Source organism: Cuculus canorus, chromosome 2 (genome assembly GCF_017976375.1).
Source record: "Cuculus canorus isolate bCucCan1 chromosome 2, bCucCan1.pri, whole genome shotgun sequence".
Classification (NCBI taxonomy): domain Eukaryota; kingdom Metazoa; phylum Chordata; class Aves; order Cuculiformes; family Cuculidae; genus Cuculus; species Cuculus canorus.
In genome coordinates, this window is record NC_071402.1 from 27,556,613 (window position 1) to 27,583,080 (window position 26,468).

The 26,468-nt window shown below is 40.0% G+C and overlaps 1 long non-coding RNA gene across 1 annotated transcript in view; it reads left to right on the forward strand.

Moving 5' to 3' along the window:
- Positions 1-1,881: 1,881 nt before the first annotated feature.
- LOC128851296 (uncharacterized) overlaps positions 1,882-26,468 on the forward strand; it is a 43,141-nt gene continuing 18,554 nt past the window's right edge. The window contains exons 1-2 of the long non-coding RNA XR_008448620.1: positions 1,882-2,011; positions 2,460-2,533. This is a non-coding gene — a long non-coding RNA (uncharacterized LOC128851296). The remainder of the gene's footprint in view (positions 2,012-2,459; positions 2,534-26,468) is intronic.

The following is a 26,468-nucleotide window of genomic DNA, read 5'->3' on the forward strand; positions in this document are numbered from 1 at the left end:
ATTTTTAGGTAGGTAGGCTAAAGGAGGCAGACAAGCGGCTTTTTTACAGTGCTCATTTTGAGTATCTTTCTCCCCCTATTCCCTACTTTCAGAATGGATTATTTGTATTGACAAGGTCAATATATGTTAAAGACTTTTGAGGGACTTTTTTGTGCTTTTTTTTTTCTGAAAGGGGCAGTGATTTCTGAGGATTAAGAATCTTTTAAACTCCCGTTGCAGCAGGATTTTTTCCTGTCTTTCTAGTGGAGCTGCTTCTCTTTACACAGTTTATTCTGTCTTTCTAATGCTGTTCTCCTGGCTTTTCACACACAGCAGGAAAAAAGGCAAAGAGCTGGTCAGCTGCCACATGCACCCCAAGTTTGCCTGTAAAAAGAAAATTAGTTGATGCAAGACTGACCATGATTTTTCTCCAAGAGGGATCTTTTGGGATAGAAAACTGCTTTGTATTCTGTCTGTTAGCTTGCTCTCTTTAGAATGAAAAAAAAAAAACCTTCTGTGTCTTATTAGGAGATTCCTCATGTTGATAACCAAGTTCAGCTAATTAACAGGAGAGATCGATTATTGTGGTCAGGAGAGGAGTTCTTGTTCACAGTTTGTAATCTCCCTGACCCCCTCTTCCCAAACAGGGATTTGTGCAGGGAAACAAATGACTATTGATCTTTGTAACCTTGTGGACTCTGGTGGATGCAAGTAGCAAGGGGAATCACAGAAAAAAATTCTTTTCTTCTTTTTGCTTTCTTCCAGTAATGATTTATTTTCACTGCAGCTATCTGAAGAGGAGCTGTACAGTTTGGTAAGTAGGTTGACAGGCCATAATTAACACACAACTAGGCTGCAACTGTACTAATAAATTATGTCTCAACTGTTTGCTGGCCCTGAGATGTAGTGTTGTGAACAGTCCATGTCCATAACAGCTAAACCCTCTTGTCCTAAACAGGGTAGAAATGCCCAGACTGGATGAATTTCCCAGCCATACTAACTCCAAACACAACTTGAAAGCTTTTTAGGAGAGTGCCACTTAGCCAGGGTATCCTGCTGGGGACGATTTTAGTAATTCAGAAATATAGTTGACAGAGTGAATGCTCAAGATCACTCCGTATCACTTCTTAATTTTTCTGTTTTGAAAATCTATGTATCGTTTGCTTTACAGAAGTGAAAGGGTATTTCTAGAAGGACCATTACTGTGGTCAAGCTAAGGCAAAGAATCTGAAATAGGGGGAACAACTGCCAGGCTGGCGAATCATTCTCCAGCTGTGGAGTGGTTGAGGGAATACTAATGCTCTCAGGACAGTTACTAAATTTTCCTTCCCACGTATTACAGTCCCTTCTCCCTTCAGGCTGAACATCTTGATGCCAGCCTTTAGCCATCATACATGCCTACAGTCGTTCTCCTGGAGCAGAGTCTTTCCTCTGGGGACAAAGAGCAGCTCAGATAGTGGCAGACCCAAAGGGAAGCCCATGAAAGAGCTTGTTGCATGTGTATACAGCCTGGCAGAGTGTGCTAAACAAGAAGCAAACACAATTTCTTCCTGCTGCAGTTGTAGGTTACAGGAATACCACTGTAATCACAGATAAGTGATACCACACCCACGATAACTCTCATGTTAAAGCGACACTCACACACTTTTTCTTCTGCTGACTAACTCTTTATGTCTCGGTCTCCTGGCTATGTGGGCTTAAAATATTCAGGTCCACACAAAACTAATATATGTTTATTTACAAGCAAAGAAACCCGTCCTTCTGGAGAAAGGAGAACAGATCCATGGTAATAGCACTGCACAGAGAGCAAGAAATTTGAGGTTGAATCTCCCGTGTTTTGGGGGAAGTGTCTCTCAGCTTTTGTTCCTCATCTCTGAATAGAGAATGTTTCATTTTCTTATAGGCTTATGTTGTGTGCTTGTGTCAGTGTGGGCTTGCTTACAGTGCAAGCAGCTACCGACCCACTTTCAGGAAGTCCTGTAGCTGCGGGAGAACTCTACGCATTGAGAGAATTATGAAAAGTGATAACCAGGTATATCTAGCTCTCCAGATGATGGGGATTTGGGAATCTGCAATTTGATAGAATAAAAAGAAAACTCCCTAGAGGAAAAAGGATTTAATTTATGTTCCATTCTTTCAGTGTGTAAGGAATTTTCTCTGATTTAAGTAAGGAAGGCTTTGACACTAGAACTTGTCATATGACTAAATTGCTTGTAAGAGCAGGGAACTGCACTCAAGCAAAAGGGTGGGGGTAGCCATGTTTAGCCCAGCAAGACTGTGATTTAGCCATGTGTGTACGTAGAATTTAATCACTTGTCTACAGCTATGAAGCACTGAAGTCCTGCAGAAGTACAGTATCTGTATTGCCTCCAAAGAGAGATGCTGGCTATAAATGAAATATTCAGCATGCTTTCCTGCTGAAGAGAATTTGAAGGCATGCTGTTAATGTTGGTCTAACAATGTCCCATTTGATTTCACAGTCAATACGGTGCTAGAGGAGGATGCCACATGGACAGCTGATGTCTGTCAGTAGCTAGCTTGGGGACTGAGAATGGTGAGTAAAGGTAATTGGAAGAGTCATTAGATTCTAATTAGTAGCTGTTAAGGCATCTGCCTTCTCTGGCTTGTTTTCCCTTGCAATACTATGCAGTCTTCCTGGGTGACAACCCATAAACAGGTTTAATAAGCACTGTAGGTTTCAGATGACTCGCAGCTTCATGCTTTCACTTTTTGCAAACTAAAGTATTCAGAGCTTTGGCTGTGACACAGGAAGCACATAATCAATAATATCAGGTGTGTGTGAAGCAAAATACATGTATACTGATAGCACCATTGCCCTTCATGTTGTGCTATTGTCTTAAATAACCACAGGAATATGAAGGGAAAATGTAAACAGTTGCTCCAGCCTCCCTGACTTTCTGCAAAGCCTATGATGCGTATTCATGAGCACAAGATGCATTTGTTACTATCTGCCGGCTTAGTCCTGTATTATCTCATGTCTCCAGCCCTTTTCTGACCTTTCTATATGTGCCATGGCAGTATCTGACTGACCATCCTGAACTAGTGACTCCTGCAAGACATTGAGTGGTTTCAGCTATCTCTAGGGTCAATGGAGAGTAAGGTAACTATTTTGGGAGGTCAGCTGCCCAGTTGTGATATTAGCTGAGCATGTGTGTGTATCTACGTTGCAAACTCCAGTGCTTGAAAGGGGATGTCTTTGTGCTCATATGTGAGAAATCTCTTATATAAAGCACACCCTTCATAAAGCTATGAATATTTTTGGTTTTGAAATGTCTGAAACTGCTTTAGATTCCTGCATCTTCCAGTGCCCACAGTGATCAACAGGGTACCCTGAAGCTCGTGGATTATTGATCTGCTAGTCAAATACCTTTTCTGACTGTAGATTAAGTCCTTTAGGTTAGTACCAGTTAAACCAGATCTGTCATAAGATGGGAATTGCCTAACCCTTATGTTTTTCCTTGGTAGCACAAAGTGTGCTTTATTAGCTGAGTTGTTGCACTGAACTTTGTTGTCCTTATGTGTGTATACAAGTATATATAAGCAGGAGAGTAGGGGATGCTGTCTACCTCAGTTCAGCAAGGCTTTTGACGCTGTCTCCTGTCTCCTATAATACCCTCATAGGTAAGCTTAGGAAGTATGGTTTAGATGAGTAGACAGTGAGGTGGATTGAGAACTGCCTGGATGGCAGAACTCAGAGGGTTGTGGTCAGTGCCATGAGGTTTGATTGGAAGCCTGTAGCCAGCAGTGTTCCCAGGGGTCAGTACTGAGCCCAGTCTTGTTTGGCTTATTCATCAATGACCTGGATGAGGAAGCAGAGGGTATCCTCAAGGAAGTTTGCTGATGACAAAAAACTGGGAAGAGTGGCTGGTACACCAGGAGGCTCTGTTGCCATTCAACAAGACCTGTATAGGTTAGAAAGTTGGGCAGAGAGGTACCTAACAAAGTTCAACAACGGCAAATTCATAGTCCTACGCCTAGAGAGGAATCATTTCGTGCACCAGTAGGGGTTGACCAACTGGAAAGCAGCTGTGTAGAGAAGGACTTGGGAGTCTTTGTGCTCAACGAGTTGATGGTGAGCAAGCAATGTGCCCTCATAGCCAAGAAAGCCAATGATATCCTGGGGTGCACTAAGAAGACTGTAACAAGCAGGTTGAGCGAGGTTAGCCTCCCCCTCTACTCTGCCCTAGTGAGGCCACATCTGGAGTATTGTGTCCAGTCCTGGGATCCCCAGTTCAAGAAAGACAACTACAGGACAGAGTCCAGCAGAGAGCAACAAAAGTGATCAGGGGACTGGAGCATCTTTCTTATATGGAAGGGCTGAGAGACCTGGGTCTGTTTAGTCTGGAGAAGAAAAGACTGAGCAGGGACCTTGTCAATGCTTATAAATAGCTAAAGGGCAACGATGAGGAGGATGAGGCCGGACCCTTTTCAATGGTATCCAGCGACAGGACAAGGGGCAATGGATAAAAAATTGAACACAGAAAGTTCCACCTGAACATGAGGAAAAACTTCTTACTATGAGGCTGACAGAGCTCTGGAATAGGCTGCCCAGAGAGATTGTGGGATCTCCTTCTCAGGTGATACTAAGAACCTGCCTAAAAACGTTCCTGTGCAACCTGTTCCAGGTGAACCTGTTTTAGCAGGGGGGTGGACTAGAAGATCTCCAGAGGTCCCTTCCAACACCTCCCATTCTGTATTCTTTGGTTCTGTATGCCTTCTGTGACTCTGCTGCAACGACCCTCAACTAATTACTCTTGTTGAGCTCACCCAACTTGAAGTGCCTGGTTGGTTTTGTTCCCAGCAGATTCAGTGGCAAATAAAGTACAGTTCTTCTGATCGTATAGAATGTGTCTACTCCAGGATGAAATGGAGCAGTCCACAAGCTGTTCTTGCTGTTCTTGCCCCACTCCCTGCTTTCCACAGGACTGTGGAAGGATCCTTTGGTAACTTGGCTGAGATATATGTTAGGCATAACCCCCAATGAATCCCATCATTTACTGTCTGTTGCTTCGAGATCTGGAGAGTAAACTTCCTAGTTAACATCAAATACATGAGATCATGTTTCAGGGCTCACCTGATGACAGCATAAGGTAAATGTACAACTGGAATTAGAACTCATTGTGCTTCCTCTTAAATCTGACTGATGCAACTTAATTTCTACCTACATTCCTGAACACTGTCTTTTCTGTTGATATCCTTCACCAAGCCAAAGGAAATACTAAGCTCTGCCATCATCACAAGCAAGAATTCTTTAATGTTCTAAGTAAATGCATTGTGCTGTTTGTGTTTCACTAGTCTCTACTCTAAATAAGCTTGCATCCCTAACATAACAAGCCATCCTGAAACTTCGCTGATGGAGGTATATTGCTTGCTTGACAACCAGCTGTTCTGGGTACTCAGACTTTCCATTAGCTCAAGGATAGAAAATGCCGAAGAGTTAAGCACACATGGAACAAAACCTCTCACATGTAATACGAAGAACTGTAATAGAAATATAATTAACAAAAATTGTATTTTTCTAATGACTTTCAAGATGATTGTGATGCTTTTCTTCCATGTGATACCTACTCAATTTATTTTCTGATAATTAGGAGACTCTTTATTTTCCCCTTCTATTTCCAGCAATACACTCTTAGTCCATTGCCTTTTAGCTGGAGTGACAAAGTAAATACTGTAGCTAAATATGAGGCTTGCCAAGGAAGTTCTTGCAGGAGAAAACATTTTGCAGTATTTCTCAAGACTTCTCTGTCACTTGGACAGCTCATCGGTTCATATGCTGCTGCTGTTTATCAACTGCTTCTAAAACTCTGCAGGTGACATTCTTGTAATAATTTTAGATTCAGGTGCCTACAATCTGGAATATTTGGCTATGCCAGTATTCATAAACTAAACCTGTCTGGGAATGTTCCCCAGTAATAAGACCAACTGGCACTCTTGTCCAACTGTTAAACTGGTTTAGCCTTCAAAAGAGGATGATTGCATCCAGCTGCCTGCGGGGAATAGTTGTAATGTGAGACAACTCCCGAATCATCTCCACAAGTTGTTTGTGAAGGTGCTAGTTGGTCCAGGTCAAAATAACATTAGGAAATTTTCCAATAGTTAAGTATAGAGAAAATTGAGTTCTGGTGCCTGGAAATATTTCTTGGCACAGTTTAATATTTATCAGAAGGCCTATAGCTTTTGTTACTGTCAGCTTCATTACTTTTTTTTGAAACTTCAGCACTTCTTCTGTCCACTAACAAGGTGGTATTGAATCTAAATTCAAAATTTGTGTTTGCTTTCAGGCCCAAGTGTGGCCTTTGGTTTTTGATTTAGTTTGGTTTGGGTTTTTTTTTGGTTTTTGTTCATTTGAATCTTGACTGTAGATTGGATACTGTCTTTGATAGTATTGTGAGAGCCTTTCCCAGTGAAGTCAACAATATTTCTGGCTCTGGGGTTTGGTGTTTTGTTTTTTTTTTATCATTGGAGTTTTTTGTTTGTTTTTTCCAGGTCGCTTTCAGCACTTCTGATTCAAACTTGTATAGGTTAAATCAATATCAAGCCTCTTTCTTATCTGATGTTTATATATTACTTACGTTTATTACTTTTAAAAGATGAGATAACTTTCACTGTGGGTTAAACCAACATATCAGATCTTAATTTCAAACTCACGAGATTTACTCCCACAAAAATCTTACGCATGAATGTATTTACACACTGCAGTAATCTAATGCTCTGCTTTGGACATTTCACAATTTGTCCATGTCAGTGATTTAACGTTTTCTCACATTTAGCCCTTAGGCATATAATTTAGTGCCTGCTCTTTTACTTCAGGATATAAATTTTATATTTCCTTTTCCTGCTCTGAATCTCCTCTGTTCAGCTGTGATGGGACACATATAGCTTCACTGTTTGCATTCTCCAGTCAACATGAATATCAGCAAGGCTTGTTACAGCGCTTTCAGGATAAATGTCAAAGACGGAGAAGCCTGGCAAAGAGCAGTGAAACAAAGTGCTCCTACTGACTTTGAGTAGCTTTAAAGCAGAAATACTTGTGAGTACTTTTCCGTATGAGTATGCCAAGTAGTTGAGAGAGGGGAAAGTTTTTTTTTAAAATTATTGCACCTGGAGATGAAAATAAACATTTCCATCTTGCTGGTGTTAATTTAGAAAGTTCTGAAACCAAAATGCCAGTTAAGAAAATACCCAGTGTCCTCAGGAGAATTTCTTGTTTTGTATAGAAAGTAGTAAGAGCCTACAGCACAAATCTTAAAAGGTAACTAGTTTTCTACATCGGACTCCACTATACTGTCAGTCAGGTGTTGAAATACCTCTGAGTATATGGGAAGCAGTATCTTTTCTTAACTAGGACAAGGAAGAAAGAGCTTGGCCGTTACTGCAACATGAATTTTTGTCATGGTTTAATGTCAGTAGGCAGCTCTGCCCCACACAGCCACTTGCTCACTCCCCCACAGTGGGATGGGGTGAGAGTCAGAGTGGTGAAAGCGTGAAAACTCCCAGGCTGACATAAAAGCAATCTAACAGGTAATGCAAAAACTGTGCACATAAGCAAAGCAAAACAAGAAATTCATTTACAGTTTTCCATTGGCAGGCAGATGTTCCTCCAGGAAAGCAGGGCTCTATCACACCTAACAGTTACGTGGGGAAGACAAACACCGCCATTCTGAATGTCCCCCTTACTCCCAGTTTTTATTGCTGAGCATGATGTCATATATAGTATGGGATATCTCTCTGGTGAATTGGGGACAGCTGTTCTGGCTGTGTCCCTTCCCAGTTTCTTGCCCAGCCCCAGCCTGCTCGCTGGTAGGATGGTGTGAAAAGAAGAAGAGGCCTTGATGTTGCATAAATGCTGCTCTAGCGTAGCTAAACTAACTTCACTGTACTGTCACCACTGTTTTTATCAGAAATCCAAAACATAGCACCATACCAGCCACCATGGAGAAAATTAACTCCATCCTGGTCAAAACTAGTATAATCTTAATATTCTGCATAGGTAAAAGTTTGAATGCTCATAATGTAATCTATAAATTTATGACAATGCAGTGACAAAAATAATCCCAAATTCTGTTTTATTTAGTTTTTAGCTCTGCCTACGGATCAAAGCAATCTGGTGTAATAAGCAATGTAATGGTTATCATCTAAGAGACAAATAAGGATGGGGAATATGACAGCTTCTTTTATTAATTCTTAGAATTACCTTTTGGAAGTCTAAATCAAGAGGTTAAAGAGAAAACCATGAGAGATTTAAGCATTCAGGGATTAGGCAACTCAATGACAAACACATTGGTATCTACATAGGTCAGGCAAGTTAAGAGGAAAAAAAATTCATATATGGACACTGATTTGACCTTTGGAGTGAGGTTTAAATCAAAACATGACTTTTTTCATGTAGTGATTCAGCGATCTACTGGTTTTGTCAAACTCTAAGTCTATAATTGATACATTTCTTCCTGGACATTTTCGGAGTAATGATTTTAAGTTTTTTATTCTCAGAATGAAAATTTTTGGACCTCCATGTAGTGAATTTAAACATAAATTGCCTTCTCTTAATTAAAGGTCATGCATACTTTAGAATAGTTCTTGGATGTTGCAGAGGGAAAAAATATAGTTCCAGCTCGTTGCCTCCTAGCACTTCTGGAATCAGGATGTTAGTACAGATGTATTTTTGTCTGATCATATTGGTTTGGGGATTTTTTTTGAACTAAAGACCGTGCAACTTGTAAAAGCAGCTCCAGTTTGTAAGAGAACTTTTCAAGTGTGTTATAGTTTTTCCTCATGGTTTGTGGTATATTGGTCAATATAGGATACCCAGAGAGACAGGGGACCTGGTAGCTTCTTTTCTTATCTTCTGGAATAAGTCTGTGGGTGGAGGGTTGTTATAAAATAGGAGTATGAGTTGAGGGTACTTTTAAAGTACTTTAGTTTTTACTCAGGTGACCAAAAGTCTTTGCTTTCTTGAACTCCAATGGGAACATGCTGGCTCAGAGCTGAATTGCACGTGGTTTTGTCCCATCTCGGTATCAAAGCCTGAAAGAATAGGAAGATGAGCGCAGGGCAAGATGGATTTCCTATTGTGCAATTTCATCATACACAGAACTAAATTAACTAATCAGTCAACAAGGCACTGGACCAAAACTAAACATATTGGAAGCGTTTGCAGGATCAGAACTTAATATAGATTTCTGGAATGCATTAGTTGATTAAAGAGTGGCAAACAACAGGCAAAACAGAAGAGTATCTTCCTCTTAATACTATGCTTGTTTTTTTTTAATTTCACATCTCTGCTGATTTCTGTTTCTGCAAGTATTTATGTAGCTGCATTCTCCTTTCTGCCACATGAATAAGTATGGGCAAAGTTACACTATAAAACAATCATTGATATCTTCCCTGACAGAATAATTGAGTATCTGAGAACAGTTTGTGCTCCCTGTATATTCTGTGGAATTAAAGCTTAAATTTATTTTCTAAATATTAATCCCCACAAAATGGAAAAATAGGCCTAAAACGAGAATTAGAACAGATAGGAAGCTGTCAATAAGAATTATTTTGTCATTTTGTCATTTCCTCTGCACTTGTCATTGTTTAAGAATTTAAATGTGCACTTGTTGTTTCCAGAAAGAGATAGTAAATTAAATTTAGCAGTTTGAAGGTTTGGAAGCAAAGTTTCAAGGTTTGCTTTCAAACTAGTTTCATAATCCAGTGAGTTGAAGAACATTTGTGATGCATGTTGCTTAACACTTATGATAGAGAAATGCACTGAAGCAATACCTGGTTGACATTTCCATGAACTGTATTCCTATTAATTTTTTCAGATTGAGTTACCTGATGTCAGTTCAAATAAAGAAAAAAGGGAGCTGTATCATAACAAATATGTCTTCTTACCTTCGCAATTTAACTCATTCAGTGATCAACACATATGAGAAGCTGAGGGTCACAGTCTAGTAGTCCAGTTTCGATCATAAAAATTGACAGTAATTAGCAAAATAATATTACAGTTGAGGTGTAAAAATGGACTAAATATTGCTTTTCTAAATTGCTATATTCTTTCTGACCGACCTTATGTACATATTCTACAATAAGTTAAATCTCACATGGAATGAAATCTTCAGCTTAGTTTAAGAGAACCCCTTGATTCTGTTCATATGTGTTGCATGAACATCTATAACAGAGAAAGCCTTAGAAGTACACATCAAAGACCGTTCTTGTGCTGAAGGAGCTCAGTTTGAAATACAGGAGTATCAGGGATATAAGCTAAATGACCTCAGGTTTCTTCCATCTTCACTTTCCAACTCTCTATTAATGTTTCATCAATTCTCCAAGGCTTAAATTATTTATGAGTAAATAACTTTTCATTCCTTTCTCAAAAAAATCTTGTCCCTGTTTCCCACAGAATACTAGGTTTTTCTCCTGTTCCTACGTTGCAATTAATTTTGCATTGGCTATGGAGTTGCTGGCTGTGTAAATCCTGTGATGTATTTGCTGACTACCTGCAGAGTAGCTGGTAGGAAAACAGAAAAAGGCAGAAGTCAGAAGATAAGTCTGTGCAGGTATTTCTATAAACTTATCTTCATATCTTTGCTACTAAAGGAAATTACTTTTTGGGAACAAATTACCCAACATACACTGTTAAAAATGAACTGGCTGACTCTGATGAAGAATACTGATTTCTTTGTCCAGCTGCTGGAGTGTAGCTACTATTGTTATACAGATGCATATTTACAGTTGATGAGGCAGGACCGGGAGATGTGTCAAGGAAATTGGGGGAATAGAATCAAACTCTACATGCTAAGATGAATGTGTTTTTCTTTCCCTCTCTTTAACCACCCGTATGAGTCATATTTCAAAAGAGTTACAGCAAGGTTTATCAATTTCACCATATTCAGTCCTTGAGTTCTTTTTATGGTCAGTAAACCCCTTGGGTAAGATTTTCATCTCTGCTTCTTTAGTCTTTAAAGATGCGTAAAACAAAAACCCAAACCAAAAAAAGCATGAAGGTGCTCCAGAAACCTTGTTTCCAGTTCTGAAGGGGTGGGAGCAAGCAGAAGGTGTTTTCCCTAAGATAAACACTACAGATGGCTGCTTTATAGCTTGTCTTCCAGGTAACCCCTTGCAAACCATTGTGTCTCTGGGGAGGCAGGTCATACCAGCACACTTCCCAGTTCTGTCTGCCTTCTGCACTACCCTTGCTATTTCTATTTGTAGGTAATTTAACTCCCTGCCTGTGAGAACTGAAATAGCAGCAGCTGTTCTAACTTTTCAACATGAACAGTGTGATCAAAAGTTATATTTGTCATCCCTAAACTAGTCTGGGACATGCCAGAATTACAGTTTTAGATATTCATCCCATATACATAGTTATGAATACTGGAGGATATGAGAGGAAGTACTGCATCTGGAGACTTGTATATTCTGATGCAAGGCAAATTAGGCTGGTTTTGGAGGGAATATACAGACATTAGGACAATATCATGCATCAAGTAGGTGCAGGATGCTCTAATAACAAGGGCTTGCTATAACAAGGACCTTGTTTCATATCTATAATAGGACAGTATCCCCTTAGAACGACTCTGTGTTACCTCACACACAAAGATGCTAGTGAAGGGAAAATACTGTAGACAACTTCAATACAAAGTGAACCGCTGGCAGGGACGTACACACTTCTGTGCATTTCATTTTGGCTCCTCTTCTGAACAGCATTCTGGAAAGGTTTGCCTTTCTCTTTATTAACAGTAGGGGAAGACCAGCCTCCAGACTAGGCACCTATCTGACTCGCCTGAAGCAGAGCAGTGGCATAGCTCCCCTCTCCCTTGTGTTGTCATTGCCTATCAACCTGACAAAAAGACTGTAGTGCCCTTGGTGCCATTGGGACTTCACAACAGTTTAGGTACTGCACAGTAATTATCCTGTTATCAGAATGAAACTCAATCACCTTCCACACTGAAGGCAGAGTTTTAAAGTCTAGTGCAAAACAATTCCAGAAAAGAAAGACAGAAATTCTGAGCACCATCTGAATGGCATATCTTGGTCACCACCTCTCAGGCAGACACATTCAGACAGTTGGTCATAGTGTTCATCAAATCTTTGCATAGCTTACCACTGAAGCATTAGTGTTTGAACTGTCTCTCTTCCACAAAAGAAAACACAAGGGACGTGTCCAAAAACCCCAGAGAGACCTGCAGACCTCTTTTGTACTGGTGTGAAAAGCACTGCAGGAGTGCCCTGAGGCTGGGCAGCACCAGGTAACAGCATCAGCGCCATCACATCATTGGAGCTGCTGCACCTGGTGACTATAATCAAAACTAAAATAGGTCACTGTAAATCACATGTAATGTTATTGCTTGAATTGTTGGCTATGCTTTTATTCAGTGATTACACTCAGCTTACAGAAATTCCCCTTTCAGCTGTCACTAGATAGGTCCTTTGCATCTTGATACTTACTGCTAAGTTACTCTCTGTAAATGGCTGCTGTGACTGTCTCTTAGCTGAGTGACTTGACAATGAAAACAGAAGAAAGCCAAAAACCCCATTAGCACAACAAAGGATAATAGTAAAATGCTGAGTTACACAACTGATATCGTGTATGCATATTACAATTCTGATAAATTGTTCTTTATGTCAAATACAATAACAGGAACAATCCCAGCAACAAGAGAAGCTAGACTTGCAGTAAATCTTGAAGAATAGTGGGAAAATGATGTTTTCACAAAATCAGTAATTTCCCCATGTTTTCTTAATGCTCATGAGATCTTTTGCAATGTATCCGTGTTACACTCAAAGTACCAGAGTTGCTATGGTAGTAAAGGTTAGTAAGATGCTGGCGCAGCAGCAAACCATTCCTCTTTGATGTATCTCCAAGGTGCCGCACTCTGAACTGTTATGAGTGTTCTGCACAGTATATTCAGGTGTGGGATGTAGTAGGCTCATTCAGTGGTTTTGCTTTCGAATTGTCTGTATGTAAGTACATTACCCCATCTTTTAGGCAAAAAAAATAAATATACGAGTAAATCAGAAGACTTGGTTTCTCTAACTTCTTGCAGGTATGTAAATGTATCTACAATGATAGGCCAGTTTTACAGTGTATATTGCTTGGCCTACATAAACCAAATATTTCAGCAGTATTTTGTGGTTTGCCTGCAGTTTGTTAGCTGCAAATGGAATTTTGTGTTCCCTTTTAATTGCTCTTCCTTCAGTGAAGATGAATAAAAACTGTTATATCTGAACATTCCTTTAAATGTGCAACATCCTTTCTTCTTTAACACAGAGGCAACTTCAAGTGTACATAGTTCATAGCTGCAGGGAGTAGTCACTTTGTGACCAGGAAGGCTTCCGGTTTTACATTTTGTGTAAAGGCACAACACTCTTTGATACTCAAGAATTCACACTCTGCGAGTACTGCCTTCCCTCTCTGCTTTCCAACCTGTTAAGTCTCAAATGTGGGTTGTGCTCAAAATGAGGAGTAAAAAATTATTAAAGCAGAAAGTGTACAGTGCTGTGGGATTGTCTCTTTGAAAAAAAAAAAAACCAAACCACCATGTTCAGCATTTGTGGAGAGCTTTAACTCTCAACAAAATTCATTCAAGAAGCATTACGTCCCCTGGCTCTGCTTGGCATGCTGCGATGATAGAGACAAGTAGTTAAAGAATTGGCTTCTGACTTCAGACCCATGGTTCAATTTGCCAAGAGTCACAGCCTGGTTGTGGAGCAGCAGCTAAAAGCCAAATCTGCAATCAAACAAAATTGCTTCTTGGTCTTCAGGTTGCTGACAGCAGGGGCAGAAATAGAAACAATGGTCCTGTACTTATCCAAGTGATTAATTTGATGATCTGACAGGTCTTTTCCAACCCTTACTTCAATAAAGCTAAGCAAGCTTTTTGCTTCTTTGTTCCTCTAAAGGCACAAGTTTCCTACCAGCTAATTTGAAGAAAAAACTGCCATAAATAAAGCGTTAGTTAGTTAACCAATAGTAACAATAGTTAACAGCAAAAGAGAGTCATTGACCAGGCTTCCCAAATTAATGTTTCCTGGCTTCGCAAGTTAAAGCAATGTGAACTACTGTGAGGACTGAAATAAAGCGTAACAGTCAGCATGCATCAGCCTCATGCCAGAGCGAAAACAAAATGATTTTTAAAACTGGTACCAGAAACAAAGGCCTCAAACAACATGTAAGGTAAGAAATATAGCACAGGATCAGAAGAAAATCAAGTAAGTGTTAGACAGCAGGTCAGGTAGTGGGAGTAGAATTTTTCAGTTAGGTGCAGAGAAACAGAGAATGATGCCAGTATTAAAAAGCTCGGTAATTGCATACACAAAGTTCATAATAAAGTTTTTTTTCCCTTGGTAAGGTTAATCAGAGGCATTAATGATTTGCCATAGATTGTGAAGTTAACTTAAATATAGTTTATGTATACTATCTTGCAGAATGGCATATCTCTAAAGTAAGGGCTAAATCATAATAAAGCTAACATGTCATCTTGCAAAATCAACAAATACTAATGCATTTTCCAGACCAGTAGGAACTGCGTGTGGAATAATAGCTACACTTTTCAGCTCAAATTTTGAATTTTCAGGTTATTTTTTTCTGTTTCACCACTCAGGATGAAAGTCCAAATACCTGGATGTTTTTCATTCAGCTGAAATTAGATAGTACTTTGGAGTTCACACTGTAAGCATGTGCTGGTGTAGATGAAACAAAACATGCTCACATTGCTGCTAGGCATACTGAGAGGGCTTGGAAAATGGGAGCTAGAGCAGCTGATTGTGGGCTGGGAGAAGCCAGAGAGTTGAGGCTGATTTCCTGACAGATTTTTGAAAATTTCTAGCAAAGCAGAAGCAGAATTTCCCTTCAAACTATTTTTTTCCATCTTGGATCATGCTTATGGGAAACTCTTTTCCAATTTTTTAGTAGATATCAAGAGAATGGTCAAGGTTTTAGGCATTTTTATTGGGATGGCTTAATGCTCTCCAAAGCTTCCGGACTAATTTGGATTTTTTTTTTGAAGTTTGTTGTAATAAAATTCTGTTTTCCATGTGAATGTAGTTCACCCTGTTACCCACAGCTAGTTACAGTATGATTAACATGCTGGGAACCATGAAGAATATTCTACTCTCCCAGGCCCTGGACTACTGAATGCCATGGAGATGCAAATCTACACCATTCTGAATGCTCTGGAGAGTTATTTGAGATATGAAGTTAGAAATGATCTTTCTTGGTAATAGTGCCCTGTTGCAGTTCAGACAGTAAGTGCTGAAGGCAGGTATTAAGTTTGGGTTAGCACCTACTGATGCAGATTTTTAGCTGTTCTTGCTTTGGAGATTTGTCAGAAAAATTACTCTTGGATGGTAGGGTCGGAACTTTACATTGTCTTTTCAGATATGTATTTTCCCTTTGCTAGCTCAGATATTACTCTTACTCAGATCAACTAGCTGATAATCACCTATGAATGGACCTTTTCCAGCCAACTCAATGAAATTGTTTTATATGGTGAAGGACAAGGAGAAGTTTGCAAATGTTGGTGTTTGCAACTATGATCCCTCTCTATTTCTTCCAATGCCTTCAACTAGATGCTGCATGAGAATGGCCTGGGTCTGTTGGCTAAGCTGTGACTTCCAAGCACAATTGTCCAGGAACCCTTTAAGGATGACTTCAACTCTTTCCATTCCTACACTTGAGTCCCCTGCCCCCTCTCTTGAGCAGAAATACACCACAGTCAGCAATACTAAACCTCTCAGAGAAGGCCACTTGAGGATAGGTATTCTACCACTTCTTGGTCTGAAGCCAGGCTGTGCTTAGTCCAGAACATTGTGACTGGCTTTTGTTGGCCGGATCTGTTTGGGATCTGAGGATGGGGGTAGTGCATGTGTCCAGATGTGTTTTTTTTCTCTTGTTTTGGTTGTACAATGGGAAGTTTTGGAGAGGAAGAGGGAATTCTGCTGAATATGTTAGGGTTGTTACTCAAAGGCCAGCTGATAAAAAGTGAGGTGTGCTTAGCTTGCTTACAGTTAGCCCCTCTGTTACAGATGTGTCTTGAAGGAAGTTTGTGGAATCATCTCAATATAGAGCCAAGGATTGGGCTAACAGATGGACTGTCTGTTGCCTCAGGTTGTTCCTATGACCCCCCTGCATAGAACTGGAAGTATGGGGGGAAGAGAGCTGTTCTTTGGCTTGTAAAAGGGTTTCACATCAATGCACAAATGATACAGCACATGCTAAAAAGTTTGAAGGCCCACCTGATTTGCAGCCTGTAAGGTTTATTTGTAGACCTATGTAGGAAATTCCATAGCTCCAACTTCGTACAAGCAAACAGATATTTGCATACAGATGCATGTTCTTTGGTAACATAATATTTCTTTAGAACATGAATGCTCATCAGAAAATGTACATGTGAATGCTTAAGGGAAGTTTCTGGACAATATTAATTCTAAAGATAAAAGAAGGAAATGACACACTATGTACGCTCTGACAGCAAGGATCTGCACAGAGTGAAGGTCTCCTCTTAGAGGCAATGTGAGAGCCATTCTGCCAAATGCAGTGAGTTTGCTCCAGAATTTTGCTGAGAATAGAAATGTACCCATGAAATGCCTTTAAATAAGGGGCAACATTAAACATTTTATTAATTAAATAGTACTATACTAAAGCAGAACACAGAGAAGAGATAAACCACACATAAAGTTGCAGAGATTTTTCAGTCAGTACAAAATAGTTCCTGAAAATAGGAAGTAAGAACAAGGAAGCACTAAATAGATTTTCTGGTATAATGCATAGTCCCGCTCACCAGCAAGGTTTTTTGAGAACAAGCTTAACAAACAACTGGTAGGGTGGATGTCATTTGAAAACTGCATCCATGTTCCTGCTTTGGGGAGGGGAGGAGACTAGTCTAGGTGACCTCTTAAGATCTCTCCCAGTTCTATTTTTCAAACCTGTAATAGCTCTCTTTTTACCACCTGCCTTCTTATCAGCACTATAATCAAGTCATGACTCAGATTTATTAGCGTAGCTAATGTCTGTGAACAAAACTGGCTGCTTGTGTAACAGCCCACTAAGACATTTTTGCTTAGTACAGATTCTTTACCTAAGTGGACCCCAATACACGGCTGTGGGGAGGAGATGGTCACTTACCTGCTCTGGGCTTGCCCCATGAGAAGAACAGGCCTGTGGAACAGATTACGCTTGAGTGCCAAGTTCCCATTTTTCCTCTGTCCTACAAAAAACCTATTACGCCCTTGTCATTGTATCAAGTTATTCTATGCTGCAACACTACAAATACAGGAAAACTTATCATTATTTATTTGGATATTGCTTAAATCTAATGGACCAAGGTAGGAGAGAGCCCTCCTGTGTTGCAAGGCAGTGGAAACACTCACCACAGATGGCAGTTTTGGTTGCAAAATGGGGATTGGGGCACAGGTGGAAAATTTGCAGCATCCAAAAGCAATAACCTGTGGCAGGAAGCAATACTTAGTTAATTATTTATACTTGGTCCTATTACAAGATTAGAAGACTTAGGTATTCCTGCTGCCACAGATTAAACAAGAAGGTTAAATTACTGTGCCAGGTCCTGTTAGCCGGGTCCCAGAAGAATCGTCCTTAATACAGGCTTTAGTTTTTACAAATTTGCAAACTTAGAATTTCTTGAAATAGAACATTAGCAGATAAAATGGTTGAGGTAAAATGTGTTTGCAGAGTGAACTGTTAGCCCTTTCAGAGAAGCTAATACCCTTATAAACACATTTGGTTTTTTTTTCCCCTGGAAGTCTAATTGCCTTCATTCCTTATCAGTTGCCTGAGCAGCTGAGTAACGGCTACAGCACGTGCAGAGCAGAAGGAGGGCTTTCTGCAAACCTGTGGAAGTTACCACCACTGCAATCCATGGGACTATTTGTGTGAGTAACTATTTGCAGGATTAAGTCTTTGGAGTCAGAGAAGAGACAAGAAAATCCAACAGTTTGTCAAAGAGAGGGGGAGAGCTATATGCGCTGATTACCTCTGACAGCCTTGTTCTTAGTGGCAGCTCTTAATAGCATTTCTGATCATAAGAGGAAATAGGGTAGAAGATTAAATGAAGAAACAGAACTGCTTTTAGTGAGATAACTTTTTAGAGAGCTTGTTAGTAGCTGGCTGCCATTGGAAGGAGGAAATGTGTGCAATGTTTGGACAGGAACAGATGTAAAACATTTTATCAGTCCAGGCAATATTGAGTTGCTCTGCTCTGGAGGCAGCATAGCTACTCATTTCTAAGTTATCTTCCTGGATAAGGTTATACATGGATAATTAAACAGTTATATCCTGCCTCAGCTGGATCAGGGATATTTCCGGTTCCTTGCGGAGATTTTATATAACTTTTTAGTGAATGTTTTGTTTCATCTGTAACAGCTAGCTAGAGAGTTTCAGTGATTTATTTTCAATCACACCTTTTGAGTCTGAGGTTTTATGGAAGTTGTAAGTGGGGGATCCTGAGCTGTTTCAGCCGTTTTGATTTTTTAAAAAATTACCTGTTTAAAGTGATATGTTCAGAGACTCCAAAGTACAGAACAGTGCTGTTTTCAATCCACTTTCATGTTGGCCATTTGGCAATGTATTGTCTCTTTCTTCCAACTCTGCATTTATACTGCAAACTGGCATCTGTTAGTAAGGGGAGGTTAGGAGCCTGATGGAAACTCAACATAGTCTTGTGCTAAAGAAGTGAAAAGAGGCAGCTATCTCCTCATTTATGTGGCTTGAAAGGTTTTTGATTGGTGTTTCAGTCTTGAGTCTGGAATAGAAGTTAGGGGGTTGTGACTCCAAAAGATGAAGTCTTATGACTATTCAGTAGTACAAAAGGAAAAAAAAAGTATCTGTTCTTACTTACTGGGATTTAATGGTACGTGCTTGGGAATCTCTCTCTGGAAATGGAGGGAGAGTTTAGTGCATGCCCACGTATTGCTCTGATACAGACCTAGGAACTGGCTGAATGTGTACCCCGACTTTGAAAGGTATTTGGGGCAGCCTAAATAGAACGAAAAGCAGCTTTCTCTCCTTTTCATATCTTGTGCTGCATGCAGTCTGCTACGGCTGGATAATCTGATACAGGATATCTAATCAGTACAACTGATTGAATATAGCAATAAGGTGCAAACAAAGTGTTTTTATACACAGTTTGGAATTGAGTGAGACTGGGAAAAAAGAGGAAAGCCCAAGACTGAAATTGCTCATTTTTCTTCAAGAAAATTGTCAATGTTATCGATGTCATCAAGTTAGCTGTTGGTTTCCCAACTGTTTTGTATTATAGAACATTGGTTCTGAAGTAAAAGGAGCAAACTGAATCATTGCATCACGTTAATAGATACGCACTAATCCTTCTTGTTCAGCATCAGAGCATATTACAGCCTGATGTTTGTATTGCAACATGTATTTTTGTAGTGATAGAAATGTTCGAGTTTTAAAACTGTCATAATTTCAATATTAAACACAGACTTTGTGAGCAGTACCTCAAATTGACACACGATGGCAGGGTGATGACATGTTTAAAGCAGATAACTTTAAGTAGGTACTATGTGGTAGTCATAGCAACTTGTTTGAAATGCAGTCTATGTTTTGCAGAGGAAAATATTTTTCATTTTGCGTTTTGAGGTGTAAGTTATATCGTTGGGTTTTTGTTGTTTGCTTGTTTTTGGTTTTGTTTTTTTTTTTTTTTTTTAAGTTAACATTAATTCAGCCACATCATGCAGGACTGACTTTCCAAAGTTTGATTGGAAAAAACCCACAATTAAGAATATGGTATATGGAGTTCTTGCCGCAAGTCTTTAAAAGCATTCAATGCAAATCACTGAATATTTAGTGTTTTATTGCTGTTGTGATTTCACCTCCCCTTTATTTTTATATGGTTTTTTTTGCAAGTCCTTCTTTTCAGGAAGCCTTATCCTAATTGTATCGCAGATGACCTTTTCTTCTTCCCAGGAAACCAGAGAGCCTGAGTTCCTGATCAGTGAAGAGAAGTTGAGGGAGGTAGGGTGTGAAGTACTTTACATTTGCTCTTACTGAATATGCAGTTTCAGTCACTACAAAATACATGTTGCAACATAAACATCAGGATGTAACAGGCTGAGAGAGCTGGGCTTGTTCAGCCTGGAGAAGACTCAGAGGAGACCTTATAGCAACCTTCCAGCCTGATCTAGTGGGACATGTCCCTGCCCACGGCAGGGAAGTTGGAACTGGATGGTCTTTAAGGTCCCTTCTAACCCAAACTATTCTATGAGTCTATTCTATCATTCTATGATTCTGTTCTATGATGTAATTGGCCATTACCTGAATTCTCAGAAACACTAAAGACTGCCTATTAAATTCAGCATGGCTCTTTCAAAATCATCAAATCTACTTTGTTTACTGTTTCCATGTTCACTGTGAGAAAGCTACCCCTCCTTCAGTGAGGGTGCAATTGGCATAAAACTGTTGCCTTTTGTTTAAAATTTAGCTCAATGACTTTTTGTATGCACTAGATCAGGCTGCCCAAAGCCCCACCCAACCTGGCCTTGAACACCTCCAGGGATGGGGCATCTGTAGCTTCCCTGGGCAACCTGTGCCAGTGCCTCACAACTCTCATGATGGAGAAATTCCTCCTAATGTCCGGTCTAAATCTGCCCCTTTCCATGTTATACCCATTGCCCCTAGTACTATCACTACAAGCCTTTGTAAAAAGTCCCTCCTAAGCTTTCTTGTAGCCCCTTCAGGTACTGGAAGGTCGCTATAAGATCTCCTCAGAGCCTTCTCTTCTCCAGGCTGAACAACCCCAGCTCTCTCAGCCTGTCTTCATATGGGAGGTGCTCCAGCCCTTTGTTCATCAACTTTCAGTAATTAATTAACAGTCCAAAAGATGATGCAAATCTTAATTATTAGGTTTGGTTTCCTCCATTCAAACACCTGTTTGGGAGAAAAATGATCCCCTGTTATTATCACAGCACAGAGTCAGGAAAGAATACCACTTAATCATGCCTTGGGCCAAAAAAATAGGGACAGGTTCTTCAGTGAAACCGAAGTGTGTCTCTGCATTTACCCGTGGTGTTAATGTGGCAGGACTGAGATCTCGCTCTGCAGAAGCTGAAATTATTGAGGAAGGATTATTTTCAGTAACAAGGAATACATACATCAATGCAGAGCAAAAAAAGTTTGAAAAAAGTTTAAAAACATTTGAGTATGGAAAACTGAGATACTTAAGGATGTTGAAACAGCTGGTGATCTCAGATTTCTTCAAATCCCACATTTCCAACATTGTCACTTAAAATGACTGGAAATCACTTAAGAACTGCCCTTCGTGGTCTGGCATTGCTGATTTTGTTCTTTCAGAAGCCTGAAAATATCTACATATCTCTGTATTTTCAGGATGCTTTCGTTCACGTTCAGTTTGAGGGGAAAAAAGGAAAGTTATGAGTGAAGTTCTCCATCCCCCCCTCGTCTCCTTTTGCCCAGTTGCACTAGCCTTCACCATGTAGGACTGTTATGCCAAAGAGTCATGCACAGAGACAGATTGTCCTTTCACACAATGTGATATTGACATTATTTTTAACAAAACCATGCATTTTCTGAAGACTGTTTTTGAGATTAAAAGGTTATAATTTTGTGCCTAGCTGCAACAAAAGAAGAAGCAAACCAAAAAGTGCCAGCCACTGTGTTCAGAATGGCTGCAGAGGAATGATCCATCTTGCTTTTTAATGGAAATCTTCAACTCTGTGTATTCAAAACAAGCTGTAACAGCTTTACAGTAAAGCTGTTTTGAGGTTTTGTTTTGAAGTTTACTACTCTCAGTTTTCATTTATTCAATCATATGCATAAAACATTTTTTTTATTCAGATAGTAATTTGCATGATCACCAGGGCTTTATCTCAAATACTCATGAATAAGGCTGTTCTTATGTTATGTCAGCTGGAAGTTATTCTCCCTTACTGTAGGGCTTTCAGTAAATTAAATTCAAAGAATCTGACTGCTAATGCCTGTTATACTCCAGATAAGAAGAAAAAATATGCATTTTTCATCAGTTTGTGGGGAGAGACACTGCTAGCACACCTCCTGAGCTGTAACCACAATACACACTGAAATTTAGGAAGCACGTCCTGCACAAAGGTTGACGTAGTATTTTAGTGGGGCATACCCGTTGGTGATGAATACAGAATGGCTCCTCTAATGCATTATACAAAATGAGCCACATTTCAGAACTTATCATGCAAAGGGAGTTTGTCTGGAATATTATACTCTGCATGTGATTTAATGAACACAAGGTGAAAAAGGAGTGAGGCACAGTTGCAATAGAAGGGTCTCTTTACCTAAATTATCATTCCAGAAAATTGTTTGAGAAGCAGTAAGACATTAAGACTTTTTTTTTTTTTTTTTTTTGAGTCCCACTTTCTGACTGCAGCTTGGTTCTGCTAACGGGAGGAGAACCCCTAGTGGCTATTTTCTAACTTTATTTGTACTAGTATAAGAATTCAGCTGGAAAACTAAGTGAAAGAGTTGACCCTGAAAATGATATCAGGCAGGAATCCCTACATGTCTGACAGTTCTGTATAAATCACAGTTGATAAATACAAACATCTCAGCTTAATAACAGTGGACACATTTTTATTCTGTACTGTTGTTTCTAAAAATACTAATGGGCCACATTTTCTCAGATAGATCTTCCATAAATCTTTTTGTGAGTCTTCCCAAAAGGGGCTAAGATGTACTTTTTAATACAAGAAGGCTAGCCAGTTTATGGAAAGAAGTAATAGAAACCACATCCTTAAAGGTATTTAATAATGTTCACTGTACTGTCAGTAGATGACTTTACCTGGTAGGGAAAGCCAAATTCTTGAAAAACACTGAAACCAAGCAGCTGTGATTGAAATTGATTTCCCATCACAGAATCACAGAATCACCAGGTTGGAAAGGACCTACTGGATCATCGAGTCCAACCATTCCTAACACTCCCTAAACCATGTCCCTAAGCACTTCATCCACCCGTTCCTTAAACACCTCCAGAGAAGGTGACTCGACCACCTCCCTGGGCAGCCTGTTCCAGTACCCAATGACTCTTACTCTGAAGAATTTTTTTCTGATATCCAACCTGAACCTCCCCTGACGGAGCTTCAGGCCATTCCCTCTGAAGCTCCGCTAGGGGAGGTTCAGGTTGGATATCAGAAAAAAATTCTTCACAGAAAGAGTCATTGGGCACTGGAACAGGCTGCCCAGGGAGGTGGTCGAGTCGCCTTCCCTGGAGGTGTTTAAGGAACGGGTGGATGAAGTGCTTAGGGACATGGTTTAGGGAGTGTTAGGAATGGTTGGACTCGATGATCCAATGGGTCCTTTCCAACCTTGTGATTCTGTGATTCTGTGATTCAGGCCATTCCCTCTTGTCCTGTCCCCTGTCACTTGGGAGAAGAGGCCAGCTCCCTCCTCTCCACAACCTCCTTTCAGGTAGTTCTAGAGAGTAATAAGGTCTCCCCTCAGCCTCCTCTTCTCCAGGCTAAACAACCCCAGCTCTCTCAGCCACTCTTTGTAAGACTTGTTCTCCAGACCCCTCACCAGCTTCGTTCCTCTTCTCTGGACACGCTCCAGAGCCTCAACATCCTTCTTGTGGTGAGGGGCCCAGAACTGAACACAGTATTCGAGGTGCGGTCTCACCAGTGCCGAGTACAGAGGGAGAATAACCTCCCTGGAGGTTATTCAAGATTTTGATCATTGATCATTGCGTTCAAGACTGTTGTTCTGGGAGTTTGAAGAAGGTTGTCTTTTACACTGAATGGAAGGAATATAGACAGGATTTACTGACCTAAGATATTCAGTAATTAATGAATCATGGAATGGTTTGGGTTGGAAGGGGCCTTTTAAAGATCATCTAGTCTAACCCCACTACCATGGGCAGAAAGATCTTCCACTAGATCAGGTTGCTCAAATCTTCATCCAACCTGGTCTTGAACACTTTCAGTGATACGGCATACACAACTTCTCTAGGCAACCTGTTCCAATGTTTCACCACCCTCGTAATAAAAAATTCCTTCCTTATCTCCAATCTAAATACACTCTATTTCACTTTAAAACCATTGCTCCTTGTCCCGTCGTTACAGGCCTTAGTAAAAAGTCTTTCTCCATCTTACTTATAAGATCCGTTTGTACATTGAAAGGCCACAATGAGGTCTCCCTAGAGTCTTCTCTTCTCCAGGCTGAACAACCTCAACTTTCTCAGCCTTCCTTCATGGAAGAGGTGGGGACTTCAGATCTGGATACAGTACTCCAGGTGGGGGGTCTCAGGAGAGAAAAGTAGTGAGGGAGAATCACTTCCTTCCACCTGCTAGCCATGTTTCTTTTGATGCACCCCAGGATACAATTGGCTTTCTGGACTACAAATGCACATTGCCAGATTAGGTCCAATTTTTCATTCACCAGTATCCCCAAGTCTTTCTCCGCAGGGCTGCTCTCAAAAACAGTTATTTAATTTTGTTCGGGGTTCTTAGTATTCAGATTTTTCTTTGCTTTAGACATTCCACAAAAATGCATTCATATTTACTATTAAAACTATTTTTTTCATCTCTAAATCTTTTACAAAGTTAATTGATAACACCAAAAGCACCCAAGATCAGAGAGTGAATTTGTACAGATTTTTATAGACCTGAGGACTTGAAAAGACCTGAGTTCTGTCTTTGTTTCAAAGAGAGAATTTGAGACATTGGGTAGGTAGAAAAGGGATTGATGGATGTAGATAGTGTAAAGGAGAAATGAGCTTGAAAGCCTAAGGAGGAGAGAAAATTTGAAAAGAAAAAATATGATACAATCCGATTGAGCAGAAAGAGAGAACAAAAAATCATCAAGAAACTTCCCTTAAAAGAGACAGCAGAATGGAGCTATATTTTACAGCTGCTATATTGGATTGAAAGAAGCCTAAAATGAAAATCTGTGTGCAACAAAGGCATGAGACAGACGGATTTCTCCTTTTCTTTTTCTTGGCTGAGTGCTTTCAGCACTTTTTGCATTTGGTTGATTGCAAAGTATGAAATCTCAGAGGGTTGCAGTCATCTTTGGCTTTTGTTCATCAGAGGTGGGCAGTATACCCTGTTGCATATTAGTTCTGTTATAATAAAACACATTTGTTTCAGGAGGAGCGGTTGAAAAGCCAGACAGACTCTTTTTACCCAAGTACATGGTAGAAATACAAGAGCCAAGGAGTAGACCATTATCTATCCAGCAGGCCAAATGCATCCTGGAGTCACTAAAGTAAGCAGAGATATACTGAAGATTTTATCCAATACAAAGTTTGATGCAGTGTTGGTGGTCCTCTTTTTCTCTGTTATTTTGTGTTTGATTCTAGCAAAAATCAGCTTTTCTCTCTCAACTTTTCTACAACATCACTAGGCATGATCTTTTGAAATCTTAAAATATAAAATGACTTACATCTAAATGATACCTCAGGCATAGTATGGTCCTTTAGAAAGCCAAGCTCACTGGGCAGTGTTACCTGACTGATTTGCCCTCAAGTAGCTGGATCCTCACAGGATGGCTATCGACTGATGTGGACAGCAGTGTACTGGGGCTGTTGCTTTGGAGACATCACAGGGAAAGCCTGAACTGTGGGCGAGGCAAGGAATAAGGTATAGGAATTATTCTAAATCAGTTCTGCCAATAACATGAGATTGTAAACTGTTTCCCTTACAAGAATTTCCCTGCATCTGGAGCCAGCTTCGTGCACAGGCTGATAGATCCAGCACTCACAAGTTCATGTAAACAGCAGTTCAGCAAAATATAGTGAGCTTTTGCTTTTTAAGTCCATCCTATGTACAGTGAAGGTCCCTTTAAGTTGAAGGAAGCCTAGCAACTTGGCCGATATAGTTGCAACTATTCTGAGTTTGCTTCTAAAATCTTTGTCCCACCCTTCATTCTCTCAGTTTAATTATTGTATCCCTCTTTCTACCCCGGTTTCCGGCTTTGCACTTTCTTCTCATGAGCTATCTGCCCAGATGCTGGTTTGTCCACAGCCTACTGATGCCTCTTTGGACAATCAGCTGAAGCTTCATTGAGCTGTGTTTCACCTCCATCTCATTTCCCCTCTTCTGTTTTCCCCTGTTCCCTCAGCCAGTGTGGGTTTTGCATGTTATAGGGATGCTACACTCAATGCTTCAGTCGGTGCCTCTGCCCTCATTCTGTTTCATGACCTCATTTGTGTTTCTCTGTACTTCAGGAGTGCTGAGACAAAAAAGGCTGGAGCAGAGTACATCTCCTTCACTCTCTTCCTGGGAGATCATTTATGCCAAGAAAACTGTTCTATTGTTCTCATCTATCTTTGTTCAGTTGTTTAATATTAAGCACTTATTCAACAGTATGAATGGCAATTAGTATGAATTATATGACACGACAGTTTCCGCCCTGATTTTCTCTCATTTACGTAAGTGCTAATCTGTAAGCATATTTTGTCTTCCAAACATTTCCCAAGCATAAAGGTCAGTGTTTTTTAAAGCCTTTGATGACTAAGGAC